The sequence below is a fragment of the Notamacropus eugenii genome, chromosome 1 (genome assembly GCF_028372415.1).
Source record: "Notamacropus eugenii isolate mMacEug1 chromosome 1, mMacEug1.pri_v2, whole genome shotgun sequence".
Classification (NCBI taxonomy): Eukaryota; Metazoa; Chordata; class Mammalia; order Diprotodontia; family Macropodidae; genus Notamacropus; species Notamacropus eugenii.
The window spans coordinates 491038853-491049253 of NC_092872.1; the positions used below are offsets into that span (position 1 = coordinate 491038853).

The 10401-nt window shown below is 35.2% G+C and overlaps 1 long non-coding RNA gene across 1 annotated transcript; it reads left to right on the forward strand.

Annotated features, from left to right (window-relative positions):
- Positions 1–580: 580 nt before the first annotated feature.
- LOC140519689 (uncharacterized) lies at positions 581–7631 on the forward strand. Its single transcript, XR_011972267.1, has 2 exons — positions 581–3710; positions 6041–7631. It is a non-coding gene; the product is annotated as an uncharacterized lncRNA (long non-coding RNA).
- The last annotated feature ends 2770 nt before the right edge of the window (positions 7632–10401 follow it).

Genomic DNA, 10401 nt, shown 5'->3' on the forward strand with positions numbered 1-10401 from the left:
AGTGTGGCAAAGGCTATAGATCCCTGGAACACTTCAGTGGACTGCAGTGGAGACAGATGACATGGAACCATTCACAGGGTGACTCTTTGAGTCTGGCTATTCAATCAGTTGTAAATTCATCTAATTGTACGACCATTTTGGTGTTTTCTTTCCAGCTTTTCCATAAGAATAACATCAAATACTTTATCAAGCACTTGATTAAAATCTTGGTAACTATATGTTTCTGATATATCAATTTATTAGCCTTGTTAAAAAGATTAGTCTAGCAACACTTTTTTTATAAATAAAATTTTATCTATGCCCTTTTTTTACATCATTCACTTTTAGATTTACCACCAAAGAAATGTTTGTGTACATATTTCTGTAGCCACTCTTTCTCCAGCTTTTTAAAAAAACTTAATAATTTGATTAAAGATGCTTTATTTATAAATATTCTCTGTACAAGGTTACCTCTCTTGTTTTTTAAAGCTTTTTGTGATAATTTTCTTTACATCAATTTCATTTGTGAAATTACATTATTATATAATTATATATTACATCATATCTTGCTCCTTTCTGCTATCTTATAAACCATCTCTTTAAGAAAAAAAAGAGCTCAGTAAAAACTAACCAAAATATTGAATATAGCATTATATGCATGTTCCACATCTTTCTCCACAGTTCCCCTGTTTCCCCATTCCCCTTGACCTGCGATGAAGAGAAGGAATTTAATTACATGACCTCTTGTCATTGAAGCCATGCTAGATCCTTGTGAATACCACTTTTTTTCCAGATGTTCATTAACCATTTCCTTAATAATATTTTACATTAAAATCTTATTTCAGTGTCCATTGTAGTGCATAGGTGATACTTGGGTTCTTGAAAACCATGCTGATGGAAGACAAGCTCTAGTAGGTCCCATCAAGCTAGAGAGATTTCTAGCTTGGGCCAGGATGGACAGTATTTGTCATTGGAGAATCACTCTGACCAAGTTTGGACAGTCTCTTTATTGGGTTGGCCATAAAGCAATACATTTGGGGCACTAGCAAATTTAAAAGGTCTTTTCTAGTAAAGCAAAGATTTGACATAGTTAATTTAGCATAGTTCCATGTTATTTGATGGAATTCTAGAAATGCTAGCAATAGCAATAAGAGAAAGAAATTAATGTTACACAGTCATATGTAAAGAAACAAAGCTATCCCTATTTGCTGATGTTATGATAATGTGCTTAGAAAAAATCTTAAAGAATCACCTTAGAAACTAATTGAAAAAGTTAGGATCCTCGCAAGGAACCATGTATAAAATGAACCCACAAAAATCAATATTTCTATTTGGTCATAACAAAATTCAAGAAGGAATAATAGAAAGGCAGATCCCATTCTAAATAGCTACAAAATGCGTGAAGTATTTAGAAATCAAACTTCTGAAGCATATTGAATACTTTAGAAGTACAATCGCAAAACACTCCTTAAAAAAAAATTGTTCATTGCTCATAGTTGTGACTATGTTGAGATAATTGAAGTGGTAATACTACTCAAATAATTTTACAAATTTAATACTATAGAAGTACCAAGAGGGCACTTTATGGGGTTAGATGAAATAACAAAATTAACTTGATGTAACAAAAGAACTTGAATGTTGAAAGGAGATGTAGACCTCAAAAAAAAAAACAAACCAAAAAAACCCGAAAGCTATTTGGTACTGGTAAAAAAACACCAGACAAGTAGATCAATGTAACAAACTGAATAAGGAAGAATGCTGAACTTATTAACCCATAAAATACCAAATATAAAGTACCTATGAAAGAATTCTTTATTTGACAACTCTTGGGAAAACTGGAAAGCCTTTATTTGACAAGAACTGCTGGGAAAACTGGAAAGTGATCTGGTAGGCAAGAGATTTAGATCAGCACTTTCCAAAATATATCACAGTAAATTAAAAATGGACCTGAATATTAAAGATCAAACCAAAAAATAGAGGAGAGTCAGATCAGCTACCTTTTATAGCTATGGTAAGAGGGTATTGTTTTTAATCAAACAAGGAATAGAGATAATTACAAAAGATAAAATAGGCAATTTTTATTTATATGAAATTACAAGGGTTTTATGTTTCTCCAAGACATGTAGACAACAGGTTAAAACCCAAAAGTATTCTCCAAAGCATCAGTGGTCAAATATTAACACATTTCTCAAAATATTGCAGACTACTGACAACTATATGTAAGAATGCTCCAAATTACACTAATAAAAGAAATATAAATCAAAATAGTTCTGAGATTTCGCCTCACATGCAGCAAATTGGCACAGAAGGCAAAATTCAATTCATTTCACAGAAACATTAATAGTACTTTTTTGTGGTAGTAAAGAAGTAGACACAAAGTAAAGGTTCATCCATTGGAAAATGGCTAAACTAATGAATTATTGTGCTGTTAGAAATTATGTATATTATTAATGGGAAGACTTAATTGAAATGATACAGAATGCGGTAAGTAGAACCAGGAAAATAGGATACACAGTGACTGTAGCAATGTAATGAAAGAACAATAACGAAACAAAACTGAATGCTTTGAAATTATAATATTCAAGCTTGGCCTGAAGAAGAGATAATAAGAAAGTACTTTTCCCCTTCTTTTCCAAGGTCAGGGACTTACTGGGAAACACTGTGTATCATATTAGACTTTTTCATTAAGTTTTGTTGAACTTTTTTTCCTTAATTTTTTTTTTAATCTTTGATGAGGATGGCTCTCTGGGAAGAGAAATGGGGAGGGTTACATTAGTAAAGATAAGTGACATAGGAACAAAATATATCAATAAAATTTTATTTTAATTAAAAAATCATGTATTCCATTGTAGAATATTTGCAGTCTTGGTTAGTAGAGAGAGTCCCCAGTGATGAACTCATGGGTCTTTGAAGTAATTAAGTATTTGATAATATTTTTACTACCTATTCCCAAATAGGGACATTATTGGGTTAAAGGGTATAATTATTTTATAATTCATGTAGTATAATGAGAAATTATTTTAACTTGGAAATTTCATAAGCTCGTTGGACATTTAATAATTTGGAATTATGGTGGTGAAGGGGTTTGGAATAAAAAATAGTAAAGATTGTTGAAAAAAATGTTCTTATATATAAGCTGAAAGAATAAAGAAGCGGGATCGTGCTTTTATGAACAAATCAGGGTTTCATCCATATTTCACTGTGTATAAATTGTTGCTTCAGCAATTAAGGTTTGAAAAGAGTCTCGTCTTATGCCAAGTACATATCTATTTCCTCCTCTTGATGTATTATTATATTTCTAGTTATTGGACTTTGGAAGAAAACTGAGTAACATCTAGTAACATCCTTTTATTTGCATGTCTTGTACATTCCTTGAATACATGTATTTCATACATGAACATGTAAACTCTAGTTTTTCTTTTAGTCACTGAGGTTGTTGGATAAAATTTTAACTAGCAACAGGCTAGATATATATTCTAATTTTGATTTGTGTGATTATGAAATAAATTTGCCTTTGTATGATTGTGGTAAACTTGCTGTTTTTTTTCCAGAGTTTCTCAATGTGTCGCTGTTAGAAGATGCTTCATCAGTCACTTGCCATAGTACAATAACCCTAAAGGGATTTCCTGTGTGGAACATCTCGGATTCTGGCTGTCAGCCTACCTTCTTGCCAGCATCTCAGGGAAATGTATTGGATAAAACAATGGTCCCAGTAACTTTAGTCTGTTTAGGTAAGTTATAGTTACATTAACAACATCCTTTTTAGACTTGTTCCAGGGGTAGTGACTGGCTTAGTCTGCTGTAACTAAAATTGGCTCTGAATTTGCAGAGGTTCCCAAAGTGGGCAATATCACCCTGTAGGGGTACTAGAATGATCCAGGGGCGCAGTAGTAACCTTGGGTGCCATGGGAGAGTGTTGAATAAAATAAGGGCGCATAAGGAAAAAAAAATTTTGATAAAAAACCACTTGTACCTGTTTTATCTGTTGTTACAGAGTTAAAGTCATAGTGATTATATTACTTTCCAAATAAACATACAAAAGACAAGTTGTAACTGGTCAGTGGTCAAATCTGCCAACAGGTCTTAGCAAGCAAGTGTTGGCAGGCAAGTGTGTCGTTCGTTGTCGGGAAGTCCAGCATGCATCAGCAAGCATATATGCATGTAATAACTTGTTTACAATATGATCCTACATGGTTACATGATACATTATTGCATCACCAAATTTTCAATGCAGGACAAACCCCACAAATTTACAGTAAATTATTAAATTTAAGATGTATCATTTAAAAATAATATTCTTTCAAAATGATGGAAATTTCAAAAAAAATTCCAAAAGGGTTAAAGATTTTCAGCAGGCTGCTGAGTAATTTATTTTAAATAGGGGTGGTAGGCCAAAATAAGTTTGGTAATCTCTGCTCTATAGTATTAAACAAAGTTCTAGTATAGAACTTTTAGAAATGAGCATGATCTAAAAAATATTACCACTTCATGTAGAATCATAATTATTACTACTTGATGTAGAATCATAAAATCTCAGAGTTAGAAAGGACTTGAGATTACCTAGTTTAATGTTTTATCTGTTCAGAAATCTTTACAAATCAATGACAAGTAGCCAATCTAGATTCCACTTGAAGATTTCTTTTCCTCCTTAAGGATAGTCTATAGTCTACATTATATATATAAATATATAGATAGATATAGATATCTATATCTATATACACACTTTTCAGAGCCAGAGAACATCACAGCCCTTGAGAACCAGTGCCTCATTAGAAATTAACAAGAAGTGTAGGCCTTCCTACAAAACAAATCTCTCCTAATTCAGGTTCCCTTAATGGGCAGGCCCATTAATGGGTGGGGAAGATCTTTAACTCTCATTAACATAATTAACATTACATCTTTGCATGAGTAGTCTCTTTTCATTCGGGGCAGAAAAAAACCCAAATGCTAACAAGACTAGCAATCACACACACACAAACATATGTGTTTACATAGTAATACTTTATGTATACAAAATAAAGAATACTTCCATTAGAATGTAAACCATTTGAAGTCAGAAACTTTTTATTTTTGCTTTTTCTTTAAATTTCAACTACTCAGCACAGTGTTTGGCATGTAGTAAGCGTTTAATAAATACTTGTTGAATGCAACTGTCCCATGACATTTATACCCTTAAATTATCCCCAGTGTACACCATCAGATATAGATGTATAATCTAAAAGTTTCCTAGTTGTTTTAATCTTGTAATATTTGGCAGTGTGCTCTAGCTGAAATAGTACCATAACTAAAAGGACAGAAGGGCTTGGTTTTATGCCTAACACCACTCCTAAAGACATTAGACAAAGCGTGATTTAAAGCAGAGGTGTCATAACATACTATGTGGGCTCCAAAGAGTCCCAGGACAGCTGGAACTAGATTAAAATGTAATTGGGAAATGTTTAATGAAATAAATAAAAATACAATAGAATGTGTGCTTTTGTAAGTCAATACACTCCTGCAAGGATCCTTCTCTCTACTTTAGTGGCCACTGCTATTAGAGGTAGGACACATAGATTCACATTCCTTCCCTGGTAGTTTTTAGCTTTGTGACTATGAGCAAAGGACTTAATCTTTTTGGGTCTGAGTTTCCTCCTTTGTAAAGAGGGGTCCTATTTCCTAGAGCTATTAGAACAAAACAAAAACATTTTGCAGCTAAAAAGCAGTCAGCGTAAGATATCAGTATCAATATTACTAATTTTTTCAGTCATTTCAGTTGTATCTGACTCTGAGACCCCATTTGGGGTTTTCTTGACAAGGGTATTGGAGTGCCATTTCCTTCTCCAGTTCATTATTACAGATGAGGAAACTGAGGCAAACAGGGTTAAGTGACTTGCTCAGGATCACATAGCTAGTGAATGTCTGAGATTAGATTTAAATTCAGGTCTTCCTGATTCTAGGCTCAATCCTCTCTCTATTGTGCCACCTCGCTGCCCAGCATTATTAACACAGTATGTTAATTATAACTTCCAAAAATGGTTAGCCTTAAATACTTCAGAACCATTTCTGGTTAATGTCTTTACAGTGTTATTTGTGCTCCTTTGGCTGTTTCTGGTGCTTTGGAAAGTGAAACACAACAGAGTACACAGGCACCCAGCTAAAAGAATAGCTGTCGGCACCTGTAGAAAAGAGTGCATTAGACCCTGGAGGAGCAGAGGGCATCCTCATAGAAGAGACAAGTCACCATTGAGGAAATGACTTCACAGGTTACAACAGTTGAACAACCTTCAAGATCAGCCTCAGCAAATTTATCAAGCTCAGAACACTCAGGAGGGAGCTTGGAGCCCTCCAAATAGACTGGGCAAACTCCCCAATTAGAGCTTCCTGGTGTGGGTTCAGGTTCCTTTTATAGCTTTCACCATCACTGCAAGAAGCTCAGTGGCCCAGTCTCTTGGACCAATGTGAAATTTTCATGTAAAACCACATTTTGTATGTTTGAGCCTGTAAAGCAGGCTCAAATGAGTGAGTGGCATAGAAGGAGATGGTGCTTGGGTTGAGAACACTGAAGCCCTGGAATATTTCATTATGTCTGTAAGAAGTCAAGTTGCCCCAGTACTGAACCCCATGGAATTGTGCAAAGTACAACTCCCAAACTTCTCCTTTTGAGAAGGAGATTAGATTTAGGCCTCAGGAAGGTGGTATGTGGCTCAAGGAGCAAAGGCCCAGAACAGACATCCTCTCAATTCCTGCTAAGGACTCTCAGTATGAAGTCAAGAATGTTGAAATACATGAGGAAATGCGAGGTGATCTGCACATACAAGAGAATCTCAAGCCCCTGTCTGAGAGAACTTCCAAACCAAAACTCACTTGGAAGTTGCCCAACTGGGTGGATACCAGAGAACAAGGGAGACTTCCCCTTATAGGGGTAGGTGGGGCAAGATGGAACTTCAGCCTCTTTGTCTCTAAGACCAGACGTTTCCCCTGCATGCTCCCTGGAGAATACTCAATCCTTTGATAAAACCTAAATCCTCAGTTGTGACCTACTGCACGAGGTGGTGGAGAACCATGGTAGATGGACTCAGAAGCATTGGAAGCAAACTCATCAACCAAGAAGAGGATCAGGGATGATTGAAGAATCAACACCTTCCTCCATCTCCTTTGAAATCTCAGCAGCTAGGCCAATATATTTTTTTTCCAGTACTGAACTGGTCTGTTTGATGTAGAAGATTAATTCTGCTATACATTGACTCTTTTCTCTCCTTCAGTTTTGACTTAAATGTTGGCCCAAATGCCCTAGCATGCAAGCTTATACTCTTTGCCTGGGTTATTTTCTCTCAATTTAATCCCATTTATACTGCATTTAATAAATACTATCGACTCAACTAACTACATATGCTTTTAGCTTCTTGGCCAAAAGTTATCTGTTCTCTAGTGACAATCTCATCCCTAGTAGTAATTGTGGAAGTGGGATAAAGCATATGGATGTTCAAGGTGTATGTAAATGCATTTTTAAAAGCATGGTACCACTACAGAGATCTAGACACTAAGCAGGTTCAGATACTAGATTTTGTTGTGAAAATACATATTCATTGTATAAAGTCTTTTAAAAGTTTGATGTAATATGTTAAGAAATTAATTTTCTCTGTAAGAATATTTGAATAAAGACAACTTGAAGCTTAAAGTACTGTTTACATATTCATTTTAAAGATATTCCTATTAGCAATAGCTGTTTGAAGGAAGTCTGTAAACTTTAAAGTGTAGAGGCTAGTGAGCCTTCTGGGAGGGATTCTTGCATTGATATTGGAGATTAGATTAGGGGACTTCTTAGATCCCTTCTAATACTAAGGAATCTTGGATTCTGTAAGTATCAAACTAATTTTTTTCCTTCTGATTTGGTGCAGTTGTTCTCAGGATCTTTTGATATCTATTGGTAGAGTCATTTTGTAAGGCAGAAGAAACTGGCTTGTGTCTAGGAAAGGGTAATAACTTGTGCTGAACTCAAGCACTACAGAGTCTGTATTTCTTAGGATTCCTGGAGGTCACTGTCAAGCTTCAGTGATTTTTTGCTTGTTTGTTTTTTGGCTTGCTGGATTTTTTGTTTAGACCTGCTTTTCACCTTGTTAATCAGTAATGCTACTTTTAACATGGCTGATTGAGTCAGAGACCACAGACACACTCAAGTACTTCAATCAAGAAAGGCTTCAGTTTTAACAGCAAAAACCACTTCACATCTAAGGATGAACAGTAAGTTACCATATTAATACTATAGTATACTATACTATACTAATCGACATACTTGGTCGATTCTGTTTTTCATATATGGATTGTCCAGTATGATTTTTTAATCTTAGGCTGGTAATTCTACTATATCCCAGCATTCACTTATATTTGCCATCTTTCTTTGTATTAACTGGTATGTCATCTTTAGAAGTTTAAGTTAAAAAATATCAGGCAAATAATAATTTTCAGTATATAACTAAGCATGCTTAGGAAGAGTGTCTTTCCTCCAGTTTCTTTTGGCTTTGTTATTATTTTCCATTACTAAAATACCAGAATCTTTTCTTCCCCCTAAATATTACTTGTCCTAGCAGGACTGAAAGGGAAGAATTTTACTTCAGAGAAAATATTAGTGAGTTCCATAGTGTTTATCCATTGACTCAAAATTATTAGGAATGTCATTTTTTATAGGTTTTGAATGGAATGGAAATTGAAGGTTTTTATACCAATGCTACAATACAGTGGTGAGTTATCTTTATAAGTGAATTCTTCATTCTTATTCTTTACCTTGAGAAACCCATTTAATTAGTATGACAACTCATTGCCAGATACCAAGACTCCATTTTGAAAATTCTCTTCAAAATGGATTTTATATTAGAGATAAAACAGCATTTGTTACTGGAAATAATATTAAAGTTAAAAATGTAGTTATTGTACATATATACATATACATATATGTGTGTATGTAAACACACACACACATAAATGTCTTCAGGTAAATACACTGTGTCTTTTGTGTACACATTGAAACCTTGTCAGCACAAACAAATTTGACCTTTCAGAATATTTAAAGAAACAGATTGATTATTTCCTAGTCCTTACAGTTACTGTAATATCTTATGTAGCACATCTATGATTAAAGGGTGTGACCTGAATGAGGATCTAGGAAAGGAGACTGAGAAGGAGTAGCTGGAGAAGAAAACTGGGAGAGTGTAGTATCCTGAAACCCCTGAGAAGACAGTCTCAAAGAGAAGAGGGTTATGAGCCATGCGAAAGGCTAAGAGAGGTTGGAAAGAATGAGGATTGAGAAAAGGCCGTTGGATGTGGAAATGTAAGAGATCATTAGTAACTGTGGAAAGAGGAGTTTGTACTGAATAATGAGGGATGCCAGACTCTAGAGAATTAAGAGAGTGAGAGCAAAGGACTTGGAGCCTTCTCAAGGGCTTTAGCCACAAAAGGGAGGAGAGATATTATGGGAAGATAAGTGTGTGTGTGTGTGTGTGTGTGTGTGTGTGTGTGTGTGTGTGTGTGTGTGTGTGTGTGTGTGTGTGTTAAGGATAGAGAAGACATGGGCATATTTATAAGTATTAGACAGAAAGAGATATTATTAAACATTAGTGAGAGAGTGGTGATGAGAAAGGGAGCAGTCTACTCAAAGACAAGATGGAATGAAGTCATTCTGCAGATAGAGGATATACCTCTTCGTTTGAGATGGAGTCAGATGGTGGCAGAAGGAAGCTAATTAACTGTAGAGGAGGCCCAAGGAAGAAGAGGTAGTTCTCCTTAAATGATCTTAATTTTTTTCAGTAAAATATGAGGTAAGGTAGAATCCTCTCTACAACATAGTTGACAAGTGGTCATCCAGACTTTGCCTGAAAGCTTTCAATGAGGGGAAATCCACTACCTCCTGAAGCAGCCCATTGTATGTTGGAGCAGCTTTAGTTTTTTTATCCTGACACAAAGCCTAAATTTGCCTCTTTGGAACTTCTGCCTATTGCTGCTAGTTCTGTCCTCAGGCCAAGGAGAACAGTTCTGATCTCTTCCCCTTACCAGGCCTCTTGAGTCACCTCCTTTCCAAGTTCAACATACTCGGTTCATTCAACCATTCGTCATTATGGCATCTCTCTTCTGGGCCCTGAGCTCCATATGAGCCCCTGTCTTATAAAAAATTGTTATCTTCTGTAGCATCTAGTGCTGTACTGTGCACAGAGCAGGTGTTTAATAAACCTTTGTTGTATTTTTAAAAAATATTCCTAAGAGACTTTACCAAATTCTTTACTGAAATCTGGGTAATCTATATGTGTGTATAACCATCTTGTTAGCTTAGCAGAAAAGGAAAAAAGGTTATTCTGAAATGTTCTTGATGAAGCCAGTCTGACTCTTTGTGATTGTTCACTGCTTCCTTTTCTAGATGTTCACTAACCATCTCTTATTTTTCTCTTCCTTTAA